Genomic DNA, 22940 nt, shown 5'->3' with positions numbered 1-22940 from the left:
TGCAAATAAAGTGTATGGTCCTTTTTATTGTTTAGTTAGATAGACATTAGCAGTCAATGCTTTTCAAGATAGGAGATTTTGAAACAGCATTTACTATATCCGTGGGTGTGACAAGATTCCAATGCAATTCATGACGTGTAGAAAGCTGATCAGTGAGTATATCAGTTGCTGATGTGTTTGATTGGTTTATTTCACATTATAATTCATTTACTCTAGCAGTAAAGTATTTATTGAGCTCTTCTGGCTGTAGCAGAACATCTTGTGTTTCGGTAGAAGTGAATTCTTGTCTTATAATGCCCCTGGCAGCCTTACATTTGTGCAGAGCTCCTGATACATAATTTTTATCGGCAAATTAATTTGCAAGAAGTTTAATTCCTACTTTTAATGTCTTTTACATTACAGGCAAGCTTTGTAAGAAATGGTACACTGCTCTGTGCTACATTTGCAGTTATTTTTATACATTTTTTAAAGTGAAAGCATTTTTTCCCTGATACCAGCAAGGACATCAGTGTACCATTTAAGCTTTTTATCTTTTCTGTTTCGTTTAGTACTATTTCTTTCCAGTGGTGAGGTAGAGTACCACACATCAGTGTATGTCTTAAAGAAATTATTAAAGAGAGTTTTAACAGCTGATTTGTCTACATTATATTCATAAAGAAAGTCCCTCCCCGTTTGCATTTCCAAGACAGTCTGTGAATAACTTAACACATTCCTTTTCGTGACCTCTAACCCATGTCATGCTTGGCATCTTATTTGCACCCACATAATCAATATCTGACTGTGCATTTTGGAATGTGTGAAGTAGTGAATCATGATCTGCAAACATTCATCTACTATGCTAACGGTGTGTAAGTCTCTTGAGAAATAGAGTATAATATTGTCCAAACAGGTATTCCCACATGTAGGCCTATTGTTTGTCGTACAACACAAATTTAATGATATGAGTGGGCTCATATTGTTTTTGAATTAGGTTCATTTGACCCTGATAACGCTATGTTGAAATCACCACATATTGCAACATTTGTTTTGATTTAAAAAAATTTTCTCATTGTTTGTTCAAATTTCTCAATAAAGAAATTAATATCAATAAATAAGTAAATCAATCAATCTCTTTATTCATCCGTTAACAATATACATTGTATGGTTGTAGTGAATTACAATACAGTTTTTAATTTATTTGTTTCAAAAATTTGTATAATAAATACAAATATTTTATATCAATATATAAATAATATTACTTTTCCATATTCAGATATTCTTCAATGGTATAAAAACTATGTGTTAGTAAAAATTGTTGAAGATCTACCTTGAATTTATGAAATTCTTTAATTTTCTTTATTGTAGAAGGAAATACACTAAAAAGTATTTTGGGCTGGTAGTTTACACTTTTGTGGTAGAGTGCTCCTTTGTGGGTGTCGCTGTGAAAATCATCCCTGTTCCTTGTTTCATGGTTATGAACCTGATTATTTAATGTTGAAAAATTCCTGGTGAGTTTTCAGAAGGCATACACATTCATAGATGTATAAGCTAGGAAGAGTCATTATTTTAAATTCTTTAAATATTTCCCTGCATGAAACTCTGCAGGGAACCCCTTTCATTATTCTAATAGCCCTTTTTTAAAGTTTGAAAGCTTGTTTTGTCATACCTGTATTTCCCCAGAAGATCACACCATATCTAAGCAAACTGTTCATGTAAGCATAATAGGCACACACAGCAATGATTCAGTGATGCAGCATTCCCGAAGCATTCTTAGCACATAACAGCATTAACTTAAGTTTTTACTCAAAACTTCTAGATGCTTTTCCCATCTCAAGTACTCATCCATCAATATACCAAGGAATTTTGTGTATGGAGCCTGTGCAATAACATAGTTCCCTAACTCAGCTTTTACTCTTCTTCTAGCTTTACTTTTAAGATTATTGAAATTCATTAATACTGTTTTATCCTTATTTATGATCAAAGCATTATCACTAAACCATTTTCCTGTCTCATTTATTGTCCTAGAGACACTCAGCTGTAGATCATCCTCAGTGTATCCTTTTATAAAAATGCTAATGTCATCAGCGAACATCACCGTTTTTGCAACTGTCAGATGGTTTGGCAAATCGTTTAGGTATACCAAGAACAACAGAGGGCCTAGCATGGAAGCCTGGTGCACTCCATAGCTAGTTTTTTTTTGAAATCTGAAAGATACTCTTTGCCTTCATGACATATTTGTACTTTCTGTTGTCTATCAGAGAGATAAGACTTGAACCATTTGAAGGCAAGTCCCCGGACCCCATAACATTCTAGTTTTGTAAGCAATAAGTTGTGGCTGATTAAATCAAATGCTTTAGATAAATCTAAGAATATTCCACAGCTTAATTCATTCTTGTCCAAGGCATTTAGAACCATTTCCATGAATTGGAAGACTGCTGTTTCTGTGGATCTGTTCTTTCAAAACCCATTTTGAGCATTAGTCAGTATTTTATTTTTATTCAGGAAGTCAGCTAGCCTTTCATACATTACTCTTTCAATTACTTTAGAGAAACCTGACAATAATGACACTGGCCTATAATTTTTTATGTCAGTTGTACTATCCCTTTTGTGAAGTGGTTTTATTATGGAGAGTTTTAGTTTTGGTGGGAACACCCCTGTCCTGAAAGAAGTATTAATAATGTCAGTTAGGTGAGTATTTATTTGTTTGATTACCTTGTCTGGAATTCCGTCAATAGCACAAGACATTTTATTTTTTAGTTTATTAATAGCATTTGTAACTTCACATTCTGCTACTGGGTACAGAAACATTGTCTTTTCACAAGTTGGTACTTTTATGTTTTTGTCGTGTGAATTGCACAGACTTCTAATTAGGTTCAGTGCCATGTTCACATAATGTTCATTGAATATATTGGCTACTGTTGAGCATCTTCTATCACTTTACCCTCACTTTTAATTTTGAAATTATGGGCCTTGGTTTTACATTTTCCTATGCTATTGTTTATAACCTTCCAAATCGATTTTGATTTATTGCTTCCATTATTAATGTATGAATCACTGCTTAGCCTTTTTGGTGCCTGTAAAACTTTTCTATAGACCCTTCAATATTTCCTATAGTATGGTTTTATTGTTGTATTTATTTTAGCATGTTTGCTTAGGTTTCTAAGGGTGGTTACTGATTTTTTAATCCCTTGTGTTACCCAATAGGCCTATTACCATTTTGAGATCTGTACTAGCTGACAGTTATGATATTCTGTTGGATCAGTCTTATACACCAATCTCATACAACTAAATTCTGTTTTAATTCAGAGGAATGTGAGCTTACATCTATTTTGGAAAATTTTAGGTATTGTGTGATAAAAATTGCGACCACTCTATTTTTTTCTCTCACCGCTGCACGTTATATGGAAGAATTATAAATAGAGTCACACGTAACAAATATATTTAACTGTCACTTTTTAAATACAGTAGAAAGTATAGGGACAAACAGTTCAATAGAAAAAAACGCAACAGTATATAGGAAAAGTAACTCTCAAAAAATTCAGTCAGTTTATCACCAACTTCTCCTTATGGAATTAATAAAATTACATATTCTCTCAAAAATAAAAGGTCATATGGTTTTGATGGTATTTTCAGTAGAATACTAAACATTTGTTCCGCTATAATAAGCCCAGTCATATCTGAAATATGTAATGCATCACTAACTCAAGGCATTTTTCCATAGAGACTGAAGTATGCCATTGTCAAGCCCTATTTGTGCATCTGCATTTACATCTACACTGTGCAGAGGGTACATCCCACTGTACCAGTTACTGGGGTTTCTTCCTGTTGCATTCATGAATGGAGCATGGGAAGAATGATTGTTTGAATGCCTCTGTGCATGCAGTAATTATTCTAATCTTATTCTCATGATTCGTCCTTGACTCGTGAGCATTACCTGCTCTAGGGGTTAAAACTGATGCCACACCAGGCTGACTAAATCAAGGAAAATTCACAATAAACCGACCTGGATTATTTTTCAGCCAGTGCTCAGAAATTTGTGGAACAAACCACAGAATCACGCCAATTGTAATTGAAAGAACTTCAGTAAATTTATTTATCAAGTGATTATCGAAGATAATTTAAGGAGTTAGTTAATATATATAACACATACGGGATGGTAGCATATTCCTAGTGTCATAATTAAAAGCTGGTTCTTGAAACTTTGTCTAATAGACTTTCTCAGGATGGCTTACATCTGTCTTCAAGAGTCTTCCAGTTCAGTTCCTCCAGTATCTCTGTGAACTCTCCCATGGATTAAACAAGCCTGTGGCCATTCATGCTGCCCTTCTCAATATACGTTCCCACATACTTGAGCATTATTTTAGAGTCGATCGTACAACTGATTTGTAAACAATCTCGTTTGTAGACTGCACTTCCCCAGTATTCTACCAATAAATCAAAGTTAACCACCTGCTTTTGCCAATGACTGAACCTATGCGATCATTCCATTTCATACTGCTAAAAAGTGTTACATACAGGTATTTGTATGACTTGGCTGATTCCAGCAAAGACTCGTTCATGTTATAGTCATAGGATACTACGTTTTTTCGTTTTGTGAAGTGCACAATTTTACATTTCTGAACATTCAGAATGAGTTACCAATCTCTGCACCACTTTGAAATCTTATCAAGATCTGACTGAATATTTATGCAGTTTCTTTCAGATAGTACTTCATTATAGATAACTGCATCATCTGCAAAAAAACCTGATTTTATTGTTAATATTGTCTGCAAGGTCATTAATATACGACAAGAACAGCAAGGATCCCAACACACTTCCTTGGGGCACACTCAAAGTTAATTCTTCATCTGATGATGACTGTCCATCCGAGACAACATGCTGTGTCCTCCCTACCAAAAGTCCTCAGATCAGCCACAAATTTCTCTTTATACCCCCTACAATTGTACTTTTGACAATAAGTGTAGGTGTGGTACTGTGTCAAATGCTTTTCGGAAATCAAGAAATAACTGCATCGGCCTGATTGCCTTGATCCAAAGCTTTCAGTGTGTCGGGTGAGAAAAGTGTGAGCTTTTGGAAGCCATGCTGGTTGGCACTGAGGAGGTCATCCTGTTCAAGATACCTCATTATGCTTGAGCTCAGAATATGTTCTAAGATTCTATAATAAGTCAGTGTCCAGAATATTGGACAGTAGTTTTGTGGATCATTTCTACTACCATTCCTGTGCCTTGTGACTTTTTCCAAGAACTAGACAAGGTTGTTTTTTGTTCAAGCGAACTAGATCAGATTATAGTTAGAAGAGAGGCTAACTCAGCTGCAAATTCCATATAGAATCTGACAGGGATTCCGTTGGGCCCTGGAGCTGTGTTCAATTTTAATGATTTCAGCTGTTTCTCAACACCACTGTCACTAATGCATATTTCATTCATCTTTTCAGTGGTATAGGAATTAAATTTGGGCAATTCTCCTGGGTTTTCTTTTGTAAAGGAACATTTGAAAATGGAGTTAGACTTTCGGCTTTTGCTTTGCTACCCTCAGTTTCAGTTCCTGTCTTTTTTGCTGCTACATATGACCAGAATTTCTTTGTGTTGTGTGAAAGATCACTTGACAATATTCGGCTACAGTAGTGATTGAGGGCATCATGCATTGCTGTCTTGACAGCCCAACATGCTTCATTCAGCATCTCTGTATGTATAGCCCTGTGCTTCATTTTCGCCTATTATGCAGTAATCTCTGTTTCCTTAGAAGTTTATTTACAATGACTGTATGTACCATGCAGATTCTCTTTCATTATTAACTGTTCTGCTGGGTCCATATCTACAAATTGCTTGATCAACTATTCTTTCAAACTTAGGCCATAGTTCCTCTACATGCTCCTGAGATATGACACTACTGATTTTTTATCTAGTTTACTGAACATATATATCTTTCTACTTGTTTTAGTTGTCCTTTGTAGTTTTGGCAACTATTGTTGCCACAATCACTTCATGGTCACTGATACCTGTTTTGATGGGCACATCCTCAAAGAGGCCAGGTCTATTTGTTGCCATTAGATCCAATATATTTCCATCATGAGTGGGATTCCTAACTATCTGTTCCAGATAGTTTTCAGAGAAGCCATTTTCTAAAATTACCAAACGAAAGCGTTGGTATGTTGATAGGAGACAATGAAAAAACACACAAACACACACACAAATATCAAGCTTTCACAACCCACGGTTGCTTCATCAGGAAAGAAGGAAGGAGAGGGAAAGACGAAAGGATGTGGGTTTTAAGGGGGAGGGTAAGGAGTCATTCCAACCCCGGGAGCGGAAAGACTTACCTTAGGGGGGAAAAGGGACACGTATACACTCGCACACACACACATATCCATTGGCACATATACAGACACAAGCAGACATATGTAAAGGCAAAGAGTTTGGGCAGAGACATCACTTATAAACTCATATGGTAAGTATTTTATTTTATTTTTTAAAATATAGTTTGCACTGGTTGAAAATGTTAAAAATTTTACGTGCATTACTTCAAGATCTAATAAAATCGGTAATTTTTTATATAGAAGGCTGTCTATAGCTGTGTTATAAATGTAAACAGTGTTGGTCATGTCCAGAAGAGGATGGGCACGAGGTTGAGGAAGTTGAAACAAAGTTTGAGAGACAAGAAACTTTATGATGGTAAAACCATAAGAGGCAGGCTGACATACAAAATCATTGATGAACTACAGCAGTATTATAGGATGGTCATTGGAAATAATTCTGAGATTTGTTGAAAATGGAGCATACGGTGTGGGCTACCTTATTCCACAGATTGTCAACTGATGAAAAACCAGTACACCACCTTTACCCTCCTGGATCTGATTCATGGTGCAATTACCACAATGCCCAGCACTCGAACAGTTCTTACAGCCATAAACATTCCATCCCAGCAGCAGTCATGGATATCATAAAACCTATTTACAGAGACCTGGCAAATCCTGAATTTCTGCCTTTGTTCTCTATGTTGATTTTGTTGCTGTGCTCTGTTTTCCGTGTCGTTTTACAATGGACTATGGGGCTTCTCTTCCCCCGGAATTTTTCTTTTAGCGCTTCACCTGACTGGTGGATAGTTTCACTGTGCTCTGTGTTTTTATGAAACAAGGGACCGATGACCTTTGTAGTTTGGTCCCTTCAATCTTTAAACCAACCAACCAACCAACCAAACAACTGAAGAAGGGTCTGCATGGTCAGACTTAAAATCCCAATGAGTCATTCAATAATCTTATATGGACTCACTTACCAAAAGATGGTTTTGTTGGAATGAAGACACTAAAGCGGGGGGTCAGTGATGCTGTTATTGCTTTTAATGGTGGCAACATTGGTTGGGTGAAAGTGCTGTAGCATATGGGAATTAATCTTGGAGCAAACTGCATCAGAGTACTTGAACGGATGGACAAGGTTTGCATTGATAAAGCGGAGTATGCAGCACAGTTGGCCACTAAGGAGTCCAGAAAGAACAGAAGAAAAAACTTGGAAAAAGATCAAGAGGATAATATACAGAATGGTTCAGGGTGCTTCTGAGTGACTAAAAATAAAAAAAGTTAACCATATATTAAGTGAGTTACAGTCTTTTGAAACTTTAGAAGCCGTTCCAGAAAATTTACATTTTCTGCTGCATTTTTCCCTAAATCTCAGAGACCACTTCGAGTTGAGTATTCAAATTTTGAGGGAGTAATGACATACATATCCTGAGTCTTCTGAACTAAAAGAACATAATGTTATGTATAATTAAAATTATTTACGATAACATACTAAAAAGTACACAAAATTTTAACCATGTAATTAAAAAAATTGTATTTCCGAAAGCAGTGGCTGAAATGCAATTATTGTAGTTCAGTAGACTCAGAACATACAGTTTAATACCCTGTAAAAGTTTCATGTCAATGGCTACAGTGGTTCGTGAAACACAGGGAAGCGAAGTCGCTAAATTTAATATTGTCAGGATAGAGCGTTCCAACTCCCCTCGAGCTCTCAGGATTTCTAATCTTGTCCGATGCAGTCCACAACAGTCTTTCCTCTCATCGCGTGTGGTAACTCTGCTCTTGACTCGCCGTTCTGGGTAACTTTCCCGAAATCTACGCTTTTTCCTAGACCTCTCCAGTCCTTTCCCTTTAACCCTCTTCCTTCCCCTTCAACCCTTCTGCCTGAAGAAGGAGCCACTGGCTCCGAAAGCATTCCAATTACAACTGTCTTTTATGTGTGTGTTCTGCCGCCACTTGGTGAGCAGATTTTTTTATCTAGCCAGTTAAATTATTTTGTGAATAATTGATTGTTTTTGTTGATATATCAGCTCATGTGGCCATCATTCCTTCTTACATAACCCTCTTGTCAGTCTTTGTTGCCATCTGTCTTGTTCAAACTGTCGTCTGTTTTCTACCTTATGTGCTAATTCATTCGTTTTTTTATCTGTATCACAAGATGAATCAACACTTTGCCCATACATCTTTTCTAGTGCTCGTAGATTGGTCCATTTTTTATTTGCGTATCAATTCCATTGTTATTTACGAATTTCCTTATAACAGTTTACAGTTCATTACACTGCATGGCCTTCTCCCGATCGTCTTTCGCTGATTTATTTGCAAATTTTACTGCTACTTTCTTTCCCGCCATCCGCTCATCTTGTTTATATGTAATTCTTTCACATTTTTGTGCATTTGTTTTTCGGCAAACTGCTCTGATTGACTTTTATTGCCATTTTGTACGTCACTTTTACCGCTTATTAACAATTTTTGTACGAATTTTTCTGATTTTTCTGAATTTTTTCCTTACTTTTCTTCCATTCTTCTATCTTTTTCACCCTCAGCTTATAATTTTTTGTGCCACTCCCCCGTTTGCTAACTCTCCAAACTGCCCTCTCTTGCCACAATGAGTCCCATCTCATATTAAATCGTTCTTTTGGTGAAAACATGCTTTTGTGCTATCAAAACAGAGGTCCCACATTCTGTTTCTTGAAACCTGCTTGTTCCTTTGAGTTATTCCAAAAGGCCTAACATTGAAAGTCCTTATATCTGGATGTAATCCTAGTCTACACTCGGCTCTTTTACAGTTACAAATACAGGAGTCTCTCGCTCTTACCCAACTAATATGTGATCTATATTCCTCATCAGCCAATTTCCACTCTACTAGACTTCTCTCCTTTTACAATATTGTGCATGTTATCTGTTCCTCCTGTTTCCTTGAATGGTATCATCCAACAAGCCAACTTCAAACTGCATCAACATGCCAGACTTCACCTCAAACAGCTATCCCACATTCTCCTGAACTGCCTGAACAGTGTTGTTTCCCTTCCTGTCCCTCTGCAGCTGCACACCATCTACCACAACTCCTTTCCTACAAACCAAGCTTGGCGAACCTCCTTAATGTCTCACAGCCTTCATCACTGCCTCCCAGACCAAGAATAGCCCACAATCACAAGAACCAGTTACAGCAGTACAGTGTCCTTAACCTCTCATCTAAAGCACCCTCCCCTCCTGAATTATCTAAGGGTCTCACTTTCAGCCCTAAACCTGCATTTGATCATGCTGCTTTGGTGAAGGACCTACTTTCCTTCACATGTAGTATTCATTGGAAATATCACTTTGTAACCCAATCCCTAAACCTTTTCCAACAGCGAACCTGACATTGAACCTTGCCTTGAACAGTTCAGACCACAATCCCAACTTGATCCGCCACCACTACCCCACAATCATCCCTTACAAGCCTTCCAAGAATTCCTCAAATCCAGCATTGCCTCACAACTCTTCCTCAGGTCCCTACAACATCCGTGACTCGTTTTCTGCAGAACTCAAAGCTCTACGTTCCCTGAAAGCCGATGACTCCATCATTACACTCCTTGCAGACAAAGAATCTACCACTATAATACTTGATCAAAAGGAGTATGTTAGTGAAGGTCTACGCCAGCTGTCTGACACCTATACATACAGCGTCTGCCATCAAGATCCCATCCCTGTGATTCAAACTGACCTGCAGTCCCTCCTTAAAACCTCAAGCCACTCACAAGGACTAACACTTCAATCCATAGAACTTCTCACTCCACCCAGACCACAAACTTTCACCTTTTACCTTCTTCCTAAGGCCGACAAACCCAAATCATCCTGGCCATCCTCTAGTTGCTGGCTTCAAAGCACCCACCAAATGTCAATCTTCCTTAGTTGATCAACACCTGCAACCCATAGTACAAAGACCCCCCTCCTACGTCAAAGATACCAACCATTCCCTAGATCGTCTGAAATCTGTGCCTGTCCCACTCCCAACACATACCCCTTGCTTGTCACCATTGATGCCACCTCCCACTGTACCAATATCCCCGCCCCTATACATGGTCTGTCTGCTGCTGAACATTTCCTCAGTCAGCGCCCACTTGATTCCAAACCTATGACACCGTATCTACTCACCTTAATCATCTTTATAATTACCAACAACTATAAGGGGCGTTAAAAAAGAAACAAGCTGGAGGCATAATTACAGAAACCAGAACCTGTTTGTTAGAAGCATTGACCCTGGCTGTTGACACATTTGTCCCACTGTGACATAAGGTGGTGAATGGCTGTCTCATAAAATTTTCAGGGCTGCAATGTTAAGGATACAGGGTACTTTCCTGGCTTAATGTTATGTAAAAATCAACACCTATTTATTTCAGGCACTGTTTATAATGTATGTGTTTTACAGATTTTTTGTAGATATCAGGTAATGCAGCACACTTTCTAAACAAATTAGTAGTATTTTGAATATTTTTGAACCTGCTTAGGCTTATTAAAAAAATTACAAAAAATTGATGCAATTTTTTTCCAAAATGCTTCCTTAAATTCAGGTACCATTTAACCCTATGTTATTCATTTGCAGGAGACCAAATTTTTACCAGATATGCATGACATGATGACTGAGATACTAGACCTATTTAATTCCACCTATTATGTATATTACAAGGATAAAAAATATCACATCTTACATTTTAGTTTTTATAATTCTTTTCCTAATAAAATGTTCTTTTTACTATAATTTAGTTGATTCTGCAATAAAGCTTAGGTCTACTACATAAGTATGGACTATTGAAAGTTACAGGAAGAATTTAGAACAATGCTTTATAAACTTTAGGAAATATTTGTACCTGAATTCTTAAAAATACAACTTTCGGGAAATTGCGAATGAAGATATGACCCCAATTAAACTGTGTCTCAGAACATTCCTTCAGCATAGTCTTCATTCTGCAGTGTTTATTCATCTTCAAGCTTCCTCTTGGCATTCCTTTTAGCACTTATTGCTTCTTTGGTAACTTGAAGAGCGAATCTTTCAGCTTCATGCACCCGTTGTCTGTCACATGCAAGCAGTTGATCTTCCATACTAGAGCCACATTTTATGCCTGAATTTCTCAGGACTTCCAATCTTTCTATCACTCCATCATTGAAACATATCACTGCATCTAGTACAACAACTTCTAAAGTATTTAGTCCTACAAAAACATTCTTGGGTAATCTTTCCCATATGCATTGGTTGAAACTTTCATTTATATTCTGAGTGCCCCCATGAAGACATTTATTAAGCAGGAATCACTTCTTGCAGCACGGGGCAACAGTGAATGCCCAATGTTACTTGCAAACCTGACCATCTTTCACCAAGTGATCAAATTAAAACGACAGGCAATCTAACCCTTGGGGTTATTCTGCTCCACGACAATGCAAAGCCTCATATGGCCAACACAGTCGCAGCACTCCTACAGAAATTCAAATGGGAGGTTCTCAGCCACCCTCCATACAGTCCAGACCTCTCTCCCTGTGATTACGCTATTTTGGGTCCCCGTAAAAAGGCTCTGAGGGGCAAACGATTCACCTTGGATGATAACGTCCAGCTGTACATTCAGAACTGGTTAAGGATACAGGGTAGTTATAAATTGTGGAAAAATCGAAATTTTTTATGACTTTCGTAAATTTCCTGATTACATTGATATAAACATTATAGGGTTTCAAATGAAAAATGACCTATATATATACACAATTTTGAAGTTACGGTCATGTATGCCGCCATGCCCCCGTTATTTCTGTTACAGAAACCAATATTATTTCGAAAATAACTGAGAACTTTCTGTTTCCAGCGATTATATGTATGATACATTGTATATGTTGGTAACAGTGCAGATTTATAGTGTCTGTAAATGATTATCTTTGCTAGTATTTACTTTTGTTTCACTGAAGCAGTTTGTTTACGTGTTACTGAATGTTTGTTGCCCTAAGTGCTACATATATTTGTGGAAGGGGGCCATCTTGGTCAAAGAAGAACGTCAGACTGGCAGCGTTGGATGACTGATGCATGCTGCTGCTACCTGTGTATAGTCACATGACATGTACGCATGCCCTCTAGCGACGAGCTGTGAACTTTCATGCTCTGGTCGGAACCACACCTTGTTACACATGCCATGATGTTACCCTCCTGTCACTGGTTTGCGCATTCCAGACTCTGGCTTGTTTCTTTTTGAACGCCCCTTATACTTCACCTTTGAGGGGCAGACATGCAAACAGACCAGGGGTACGGCCATGGGAACCAGGATGGCTCCTTCCTATACCAACCTTTTTATGGGGCACTTGGAGGGTGCTTTCCTGGGATCAATAAGTCTTCAGCCCCTGATTTGGTTGAGGTACATTGATGACATCTTGTACTATATGGACTGACCTGCTAAAATTCCTGGGATCTCTGAATACCTTTTCCCAATCCAAATTTCACATGGTGCTATTCCTAATCCCATTCCTTTCCTTGATGTTGATCTCGTCATCACCGAAGGGCAGCTACACGCTTCTGTCCACGTTGAACCTACCAACAAACAACGGTACTTACATTTTGACAGTTGCCATCCTTTCCATGTCAAATGTTCCCTCCCATACAGCCTTGGCATCCGAAGCAAACATATTTGTTCGGATGCAGACTCTTTACAGCAATACACCACCATTCTCACCTCAGGCCTCACTGCATATAATTATCCCATCAACCTAGTTAAAAAGCTGATTTCCTGGGCCATCACATCCAATTCTGGTACTGCTTATCCCTTCAAAAAACATCTTTGGAGCACACCACTGGTGAGTCAGTATTAGCCTGGTGTGGAATGTGTTAATCAGGTCTATCGTATACATTCCCATCTCTGTGTACTTTCTCCACGCCTCAGGCACACCACTTTGAGTGACATGTAACCGATTGGCAAGATTTTGCTGTGTATGAAATGCTAAAAGTAAAACCGCTATCCTGACTCTATCAAAGTGTTGTATGCCTCTATGTGGCATGTTGCTGCAGTGCCGAACACAAACTGAATGAAGCTGTTGTTGATACTGGGCTGCTCGAAGTGTGCCATTGTGGCAGCAATATGTTTACATGAGTGGGAAATGGCTGCAAACTATGCCAGTAGTAAATAGCATCCAGTATATGGTCTCTAACTGGATAATGCATGAAGTGTCTACGCCAATGAGCTTGCTTTATATAGGATCTGGATTCATAAGTTGCCATTGGCTTTAAAATAGCATTAGTCACCAATCAGGGGTATCGTATTCACAGCAAACTTGATTTGTCAGACAGGATTTTTGTGCTTCAGAAGAGAGAAGACCAAGGTATTTGTATTGTGTAACTTCATTGTGGTGCACACAGCAAGTCCTATACAACAGAATAGACGTGGTCCAAGTGTTTCCTAGCCACTTCTGAGTACACATGAAGCTGGACTGGTGGACCGGCTCACTGGATACAGGCTACTACTCAAGTGGTGCCGGCGACAGACAAAGCTTTATGAGCATGAGGCCTGGAATCCAGGGCATTGACTGCACAGACCATGTCCATCACTCAGCAGCACATAGAGGAATGCCACTCGGTACACTTCTGTTGATTCCATGCAATGTTTGGCACATCTGCATGTAAGTACAACTTACCCTGCAGTTTTTCACAGCAGATGCAACCACCACACATAGACACACTGAACAAAGTGACAGCACACGACTCCATATTATCAGGATATGAGGCTAAAATCACGCATGATGTTTCGCCCCCTAGAGACCCGAGAATTTTTGTGTGGGATTAGGTATCACAAAGACACTTTCTTATTGACTCAGGCTCAGTGTTAGCACCATCCTTTATGAATATTCATGTGAAAGCGATAAATGTAGGTAAATATCCTTAAGGGCTGTTAATGACACACCAGTGCAGCATTCCGGCTATGCACTTATAACAGTTGATGTGGGGCAAATACAGTTTTGTGTGGAACTTTTGTGTCGCTGAATTGTCAGCTATGATTATAGGTGCAGAACTTTCTTAGTCTCTATAAACTGTCAACAATTTTTGATATCATGGAAATTAACAATGTGGGTATGAAAAATATAGTGCACACAATGGAACATGCTGGGCACAATGACAAACTGTCAGAACAAGACAGCAGGGGAGTTTGATGGACTCCAGACACCAAACAGAAAGTGGCATTGTTGGCAAGAGCTCACAATTATGGAATGTTAGTCATGAAGTTGCATCATTATGTTGTGAAAACGAATCCTTGCAGACTTGAATGATAGAGCGAGAATTAAGATTGCAAGATTTATAGAGTGAGAATTAAGATTGCAAGATTTGAATACAGCCTTATCCACACTAAAATGCATCATACATGATCGTGATAGTCATAAGCAATTTACCCAACAACAGTCACAAGACGTAGGGTAAGGCATCTAGCAGCAATGTTCCCATCAATCGCAACAGACACATCAGTCATCACTGCATCAGCACAAGAGGCAGTAGTTCTCATGACTCCTATAAACACTCTGCTAGTTATCCTGGTGGGGTTGAATTCCATGTCATCTAGCAGCATCACAGCTGCTTCTTGTGGCACCCCAACCACCTAGCCGCCAACAGCAGCTTACTCCACTACAATAGGAGCAGAAATTTCAGCAGGGCTAGCGGCGATCTCCTTCACATCAATGGCCGAAACAATGGCTACTAGAGATAGTGACATCAGAAGCCACTTCTACCCACTGACAACAACATTACCTAATATAGACTAAGAGCGACGGGAGAAGAGTTTTACATAACACAAGACATCACATTCAAACAGAGGACGTTTCCCTGTTGTCGCTAGAGAGCACAGACTTGTACCAGACTTTGAAAGGCTAAGAAAATGGTTGAATACCCTTTAAATTCTGAAATTATTAGACCTTCCTCCACTGCATGGTCTTCCCTGATCAATTTAGTCTCAGAAGATGATGGGTTGTGCACCCTCTGCAGGGATTACAGAGCGCTCAATTCACGTATGGTACTAGCTATGTACCTGATACCAAATCTGCTTGACTTCTCCTATGCTTTAGCAGGCACAAAAATTTTCAGTGTAATAGATAAACACAAAAGCATACCACCAGATCCCTAAGTTCCCACCTGACATAAACCATACAACAGTCATGTTGTTTGAGTTTGTTTGAATGCCATACAGATTTAAAAACACTGTCCAGTCATGGCAATACTTTTATCAAGGGCCAGCCATGGAATGCCAGACTTAATCCATGCAGCATGTGCAGGCCACGCGTGGGTCAAGGTCCGGCCTGTCACTCAGCTTTGCTCGGTACCCGGAACTATGTGACATTTCAATAAATGAAAAGCACCAGTTTGCTTTTGTTCTACAATATATTGTAGAAGAAAAGCAAACTGGTGCTTTTCATTTATTATAATGTTGTTCTACCAAGAACCAACGGAAGATTCTGTTAATATGTGACATTTCATTTAGCATTGCAGTGCTGCATTTTTTGGTCACCACATCTCTCTGAGATTGGCAGAAAAGGTAGAAGGTAGAAAAACTAATTATGTTGGGTATATTAGTTTCAGACTGTTATGTTTTTCTCAGTATATGTATTGTGTTACATGTATGGTACTGATTCTCCTTTTGTCATTGTGTGTAATGGATTTATATTTGATGATTACTGAATGTGTCCAGTATAAATCATATATATTCCTTCAACATGTTAAAAAACAAATTGTGTTATCTGGGTCTTAGTGACATTGAGCTTTTGTCCATTTTTATGGAACCAGGATTCCGGTTTCCCCAGAACATTTTCTATACTATCTGGAATCTTTTCTGTTGTATCATTTTCTATCAGGACTGAGGTGTCGTCTGCAAACAAGACTGAACGAGCATCAATATTTAATGGTAAATCATTTATATACAGCAAGAACAGGTAAAGACCCAGTACTGAACCCTGTGCAATCCTTGGGAAATTATTATGACCTTATATGCAGCTATACAATGTACATAAAATGACGACATCAGTTGCATGGAAAATGCTTAAAAATTGATCAATAAATCAAATCAAAACAACCATATGCTAATGAAGAAGACGAAAGAAAAATGCATCTCAATGTCTGTGACATCCTATTTCCTGAAGTATGTGTCACATAATGATATAAATATGCAGATACATTCAGTGATATATTTGAATACTACCTGCAAAATTATTAATATTATTATTATTGGGGGGGGGGGGGGGGAGGTATCAATGAGAAAAAAGTTTCAGACATGTTTGAAAGTATGTGTAAAATTTCTTGGAAGTTACCAAGTGCTCTCATTCTCAAATACAAGATGAATATAGTCTGGGTAATTCGTGTGCCATGAGTTATGGTGTGCAAAGACATACACATAGTTTCTGATGTCAATTCTTTACCTGATGTCAATGCTTTACCTTTAAATTGGTAATTAAGACAGAATTTTAAATTTTTAAATTGGTCAGTAATTATATGACATACCTAAAGTCTAATTTTTGTGGCCGCTGGAAGCCATTAAATAGGCAAGATGCAACTGGGTCAAGTGCCATGCACCATTTTAGCAGTTTAGTAACATAGATAAAAAAGGGCTTCATATCAAGGTTATTTTAAATCCTAGCTGAACTTGGGCTGGTCACTAATAAGTGATAAGGTAGCTCAAAAAATTGTGTGTTTTCAGTGAGCATTAGTAAAGAAGAACCATATGTCACATACAAGAGAAATTGATTCAAGGTAATTTTAAATTTCAACCTGAGAATAGTTAGAGATGTCAGGCAAATTATCTGATGGAATTAAATGGCCACCCCGGTAAATTTTTATCATTAAATGTGCTTTTAACTGTAGTATTTACTGCATTGTAAATATGTGTGTATGTGTGTGTGTGTGTCTGTACAAGGAAATAATGTATTTGAATTAACTATGCCACAAGAGAACTAACAGGAACATCTTATGATGCATGGACAGAAATAAATACTGATCAACAGTACAGAAACACATTGGTACTGAGAAGAGGGTGGGGAGACTGAATGGTCAAGGCTGCAAGTAAAGAAAGTGAGAGGCAATGTGAAATGCATATAGAATTTATTGCAATTTATTTAATTAAATCTTCTTATGAAGTAATTGCCTTTTTTTAAAAAAATAATGGTTTTGGCTTTAAGAAGATTCATATTTCAGATACTATCTCCTAATTATGGTGCCACAGCACCAGTGATGCACAGCCCTCACCTTTGTCAAATGTCCAGAAGCAGGCTACCTCTCAAAATGGTGGTATCGGATGTTGTTCACAGAGACTTCGGTGCTCTGCAACAGCCATCATCTACTCCCTCACGTTTCATCATAACACCAAAGAAAAGGTAAGTAATGAGACTGCTGTGGTACAAAATATGAGAGATTAAAAAATTAATGAGAAGCCATGTTTTCATTTAATGAGGTGATTGATTGCAGATGACGATAAAAGTGATTATCAAAGTATGTTGAATAGTACTATTTTGGTCTAAATACTGGATGTTTCAAAATGAATATTGGATTTTAAGGCTTTGTAGTATATGTTACATTCAATTTACAATTACAAATAATACATAAAATGAAAGAGCAAATCTATAATTTTTCCTACAAATGTTCGATGTGAGCACTATTCGTCACTTAGCAGAAGAGTAATGAAGACATGTTGAATGATTCACTTCCAGTGTTGTCTGTCTGGAGGCTTTTAAGGAAATGCTTCCAACTGTGTACTTATTGTTTGCAGCTGTTACAAGCTCTAAAGCCTACAATGGTTTATATGCCAACTTTGCAAACAAAATGTTGCTGCATGATGATGAAGATTTTCTAGATTGTGTTGTCTTCAGTGATGAACTGACATTTCACTGAATTGGAAATGTGAACACACATAATATGTGCATCTGAGGGTCAGCAAATCCCCATAAGATGGGACAGTTGTAACAAGACTCCCCTAAAATGATGTTTCTTGTGGCATATCCTGGTAGAAAGTCTACGGGTCTTTCTTTTTGGAGATGCAACTGTAACTGGTGTTTCTTGTCTTGATGCTCTAGAACTATGGCTTTTTCTAAGGATTTGTCATCCTTGCCACAAAAATGAAACATTAGCGGAACACATTTACATTTATAAACATTGGCTTGGAATGATCACTTCCTGCTTCCATTCATTCACTGAGCTTGCGTTCCATACTTTGTCATACAAACTCCTGGTGTGTTTCATACTTGATTAAATCCATTTTGCTTTTTTTCCCCAGAACATCAATGTTGACTACAGGAGTTGAATACACTGAAGATTTTAAACAACCTTAATGGAAAAAATCCACTGGATTCACATATGGCAGTTGGACAGGCCAATTTGTCTTGAACACTCCACCTGTTCAGAAACTGGTTATTGAGATACTGACAAACTATCCACATAAAGTGGGTGGAAGATTATCACGCATAAATCACATTCATTGGATGACATCTACAAGTATATCTTCAAGTAAATGAAGCAACGTATGTCTGAGAAACTGTTACATAAGTTTGCCCAGTAATTTGGTTTAGAAATATGTGGGGGGCACTAAGATGATCATCAATGATTCCACCCCATATGTTGAGGCTGAACCTCTGTTGATGTCTGTCTTGTTGCATTTCATGAGGGTTTTCATAAGCCAGGACATGACTGGTATGATAATTGAAGATCTCATCACTTGAAAAGCCACCCTCATTAGTGAATAAGGTATGTGCTAAGAGCCACAGAAACATACAGGGTGTATACGACCCGGGACAACCGGGAGATCCAGGAAAAACCCGGGAATCTTTTCATCTGGGAGAAAACCGGGAAAAACCCGGGAATTGTTTAGAATTCCGGGAATTTTTCATTGTTTTAGTTTTCAGTTAAATTTTTGTGATTTTGACTGGTAAGAACCAATACTCTAAGAAAGGACATTACTGCATCCCGCTACTGCAGAATAATGGTGCAGCAACAAAACATGAACGAGAGAAAAAAAAAACGAAAATGAAAAAGTTACAAAGGAAATGAGCCGTATACAACAAAACAGTGCTCATACAAGCGTCTACCAACAGCAAAGTCTATCAAACGCTTTAGGAAGACTATGCAATGCTTTATAACAACAAATTGCCTCCGATAAGTGTGACGTGATAACTGTTTAAATTAGATTCGTTTGAGCAGTTGCAGGCGGGATCTTGCGCATTCGCAGTTGAGTCGCGTATGAGTAGTACCTTCTCCCGCTTCTGGTTACAGAAGTGTGGCTGGGCACCACTTCTTAATATTGCCCCGATTCGAAAATATAGTAAATCTGGGGCTGATGCACAGAGCAGTATGTGGGTTGTCGCGACGTGACCTGTGTTCACGTTCAGTGATTTTGTTGTTTCCTCTTCGTTTATTGCTCTCACGCTAAACAATAACAAAACGGATTTTTGTGGCAGTGAGCTATCAAATTAATTAAAATAGTTCACATAATTACGGAAGGCTAAAATATATTTTTAGTTTCAGATTTTATTTCCACCTTTCTGACAGTCAAGCATTAATCGCCTTACAGAACAATGAAGTTATTTTTGCCGGTTTTTATTAATCTTTTCTGCTGAGACAGTCAATTTATTTGAAACGAAGTGTTTGATTTCACACTATTGGCTAGTTTCAACTTTTCGCTGCATTTCAAGTGCACGTATGGCATTATGCCATATTGAACCAAATATAAGATAATATAGTACTGGTACTTCAAGAAAATTTGGGCAACGGCATTGCCGCAGTGGATACACCGGTTCCCGTGCGATCACCGAAGTTAAGCGCTGTTGGACATGGCTGGCACTTGGATGGGTGACCATCCGGCCGCCACGTGCTGTTGCCATTTTTCGGGGTGCACTCAGCCTCGTGATGCCAATTGGTGAGCTACTCAACCGAATAGCAGCGACTCCAGTCAAAGAAAACCATCATAACGACCGGGAGAGCGGTGAGCTGACCACACGCAACTCCTATCCGCATTCTCACCTGAGGATGACACGGCGGTCGGATGGTCCCGATGGGCCACTTGTGGCCTGAAGATGGAGTGCTTACTCCAAGAAAATTTACATACGATTGTGCATTTGAAGCCGAATTATCCATTTTAGTATGGTTCATGAAATTCCGTCACTTTTGAAGTATCCTCTTTTGTTTTGTTCCTTTTATGACACAATGTAAGATCTTTTAACGTTTTACACGTACGAACATAAGGGCTTCCTGCGTCATCGTAGCTCCGCAAGTGCGATGACGCCTATTATCTGGCACTCTGTTGCAACTGCTGAACCGAACCTATGTCTAACAGGTCGTGGGAAAATATTGCGAATGGTGTTTTGAAAAGCACTACATTCAAAGCAGATTTACTTATACCCAAGATGAACTATATGCGAGAATGTACGATGAATTTCTTAAATCACAAAGCGTTTCACTCTCATTAAAAGTCAACTCTTTCAGGACGACCATTTAGAAAAATTTAAAGTCCAGAAGATCAGACATTTACGTCATTATTAAAAATTTTACTGGTACATTTGTGTGATGGATCTTAAAGTGTAACACGCACAAAAAAGATCAACATTATATGTGGAAACTTAGCTTCTCTTCCAGCTTATTAAGCTTCGAGACCAATATTATATGTGAGTGCTATGTATGTTTATTTAAACCATTAACTTTCGTTATTTGTGTGTTCGCGATACTTAAGAGTGATATTGCTATTGGCTGATTACATCACGTGTCCTATGCTGTCATCAGCTGGCGAGATCACGCTTACAAAAGCGTATCGCAATCTCGATTTCAGTGCTTCAGGAAGTGCCATGCGGTGTTTGGTGGAATTCAAATTTATACCTTCGTAATACGAAAATATGCAGCGTACATGTTGCTGCACATCAAAGGTGTTTTTCCCCCCTGAGATTCATTTTCGAAAGTGCTGGGAAATTCTACGTCGGTATATAAAACAATGAACATTCAAAGGATTGATGAGTTTTACAGTGCCGAGGAAGAGTATACTGTCACTTAACATAGAAAAAGTGTACTTTCGCCCGGGAGAAAGTGTATTTTTAACCGGGAAATCCGGGAATTTTTTTTCCTTGTCCACGTATACACCCTGAACATAGCACACTGTCCTAACAGGTGTTGACAGAAAGTTATTCTTGGTTGAAAGTCTGCTTCATTTTATACTTTCTCCCATTGAAGGTGAATGTTCCAGATCATCATGTGATTTCTTTCCTTTCTCATAATTATCCTTGCAGTAGATTATGGCATTTCCTCCACAGGACAAAGAATTTGATCTTCAAGCTCAGGCATTTGTACACTGCATGGTCTCCCACAATTTGCAACTCTCTTCTCAAGTGGGCATGTCTCTCACTAGCATTGACGGAGCTGTACAAATGCTCTTGCACAAGGTAACTACCTCCTACAGTAATATTTAACACAAAATTGATGTGTTGTGTCTGCACTCCCGTCTGCTAGGTTGTACATGTATTATATATCCATTATTTCAGACACTGAAAACATTATGGGATCTCTTATACATTGTATATTTTACCCACATAAAATAATTGCTCAGCTTTTCGTTACATAACATTTGTTTGTACTCACATAAGATACAATAGAAATGAGAATAGACAACTGGCATCATGTTGAATGTGGCAAAGATACTTTTGTATAGACAGCGATGGGTTTGTTCCTTAGTGTGGTGATGTGTATTAGTGATATCACCACATCAGCCCCCTCCCCATTCTGTTTTCTTTAAAGCGTTCATCCCATTATATGGGGCAACTACCACTTTATTTGTTTGCCCATTCTCAGAAAACAGCTGGTGCAGGCAAGTGTTGCTCCTATTTGCAGTTGTTGGGTCATCATCCTCTTCTGGTGATGGAGGGTTCAGCGAAACTGTCTGCAGAAATATCTGCCTCCACATTGGAATGTGATGTCATGGACTGAGTAAGGAGTGCACCTTCGTTGTTGTATACAGGCTTGAGCCACTCTATTGAGACTGTCTTTTGTTTGCCGCCCTTTTCATTCAATTTTGAAATTATGACTTTTTCTTGTGATTACTCTGTAAAATCCAGAGTACAGTGTAAAAAGTGGTGGATGCACTGTATCATCCCTGAGCTGCACATGGAATATTTTTTCCAGGCATGTCTACATAGCTCAGTGACAACTGGATGCTGGCTTGATTAATTCTCCTGGAACCCTCAACTGCGCACCATAAACCAGTTGTGCAGAAGAACATTGCAGGTCTTCCTTCACTGCAGGTTTAGGGGCAGCACTTTAGACTATGATGATGAACTGAATGTTTGGGCAGTTTTGCGCATGTGGTGAAACTGTCTTACCACCCTGTTTCTGATTAGATGGTAGCTAGTACTGCAGAGTTGATGCAGCCGCACAGTAGTAAAAGTTCATTGAATTGTTGGCTTTCAAATTGCCTCCTGTGATCTATAGGTTTGTCTTGCACAACGCCAAACCTAGAGAACCATGAGTGCACTAGTGCCTTCATGATTGACTCATCAGATATGCCTTGTATTGTGATGACTTCTGGTCACCTGGTAAAACTATGGATGTTCGTGAGCAAATTATGGAGTCCCATGAGTGTGGTCGTGGCCCTATGATGGCCATGTATGTAGGTGTCAGGAAGTGAGCAGTATGAGCAATCGTTGTGAAGACATCTGCCAATCTTAT

General features: G+C 38.5%; 1 pseudogene; it reads left to right on the top strand.

Annotated features, from left to right (window-relative positions):
* Window positions 1-19998: 19998 nt before the first annotated feature.
* On the top strand, window positions 19999-20115 carry LOC124623323 (annotated as a pseudogene).
* Window positions 20116-22940: the final 2825 nt, after the last annotated feature.

This window comes from Schistocerca americana, chromosome 7, assembly GCF_021461395.2.
Source record: "Schistocerca americana isolate TAMUIC-IGC-003095 chromosome 7, iqSchAmer2.1, whole genome shotgun sequence".
Lineage (NCBI taxonomy): Eukaryota > Metazoa > Arthropoda > Insecta > Orthoptera > Acrididae > Schistocerca > Schistocerca americana.
This window is presented reverse-complemented; position numbering and strand designations above follow the sequence as displayed.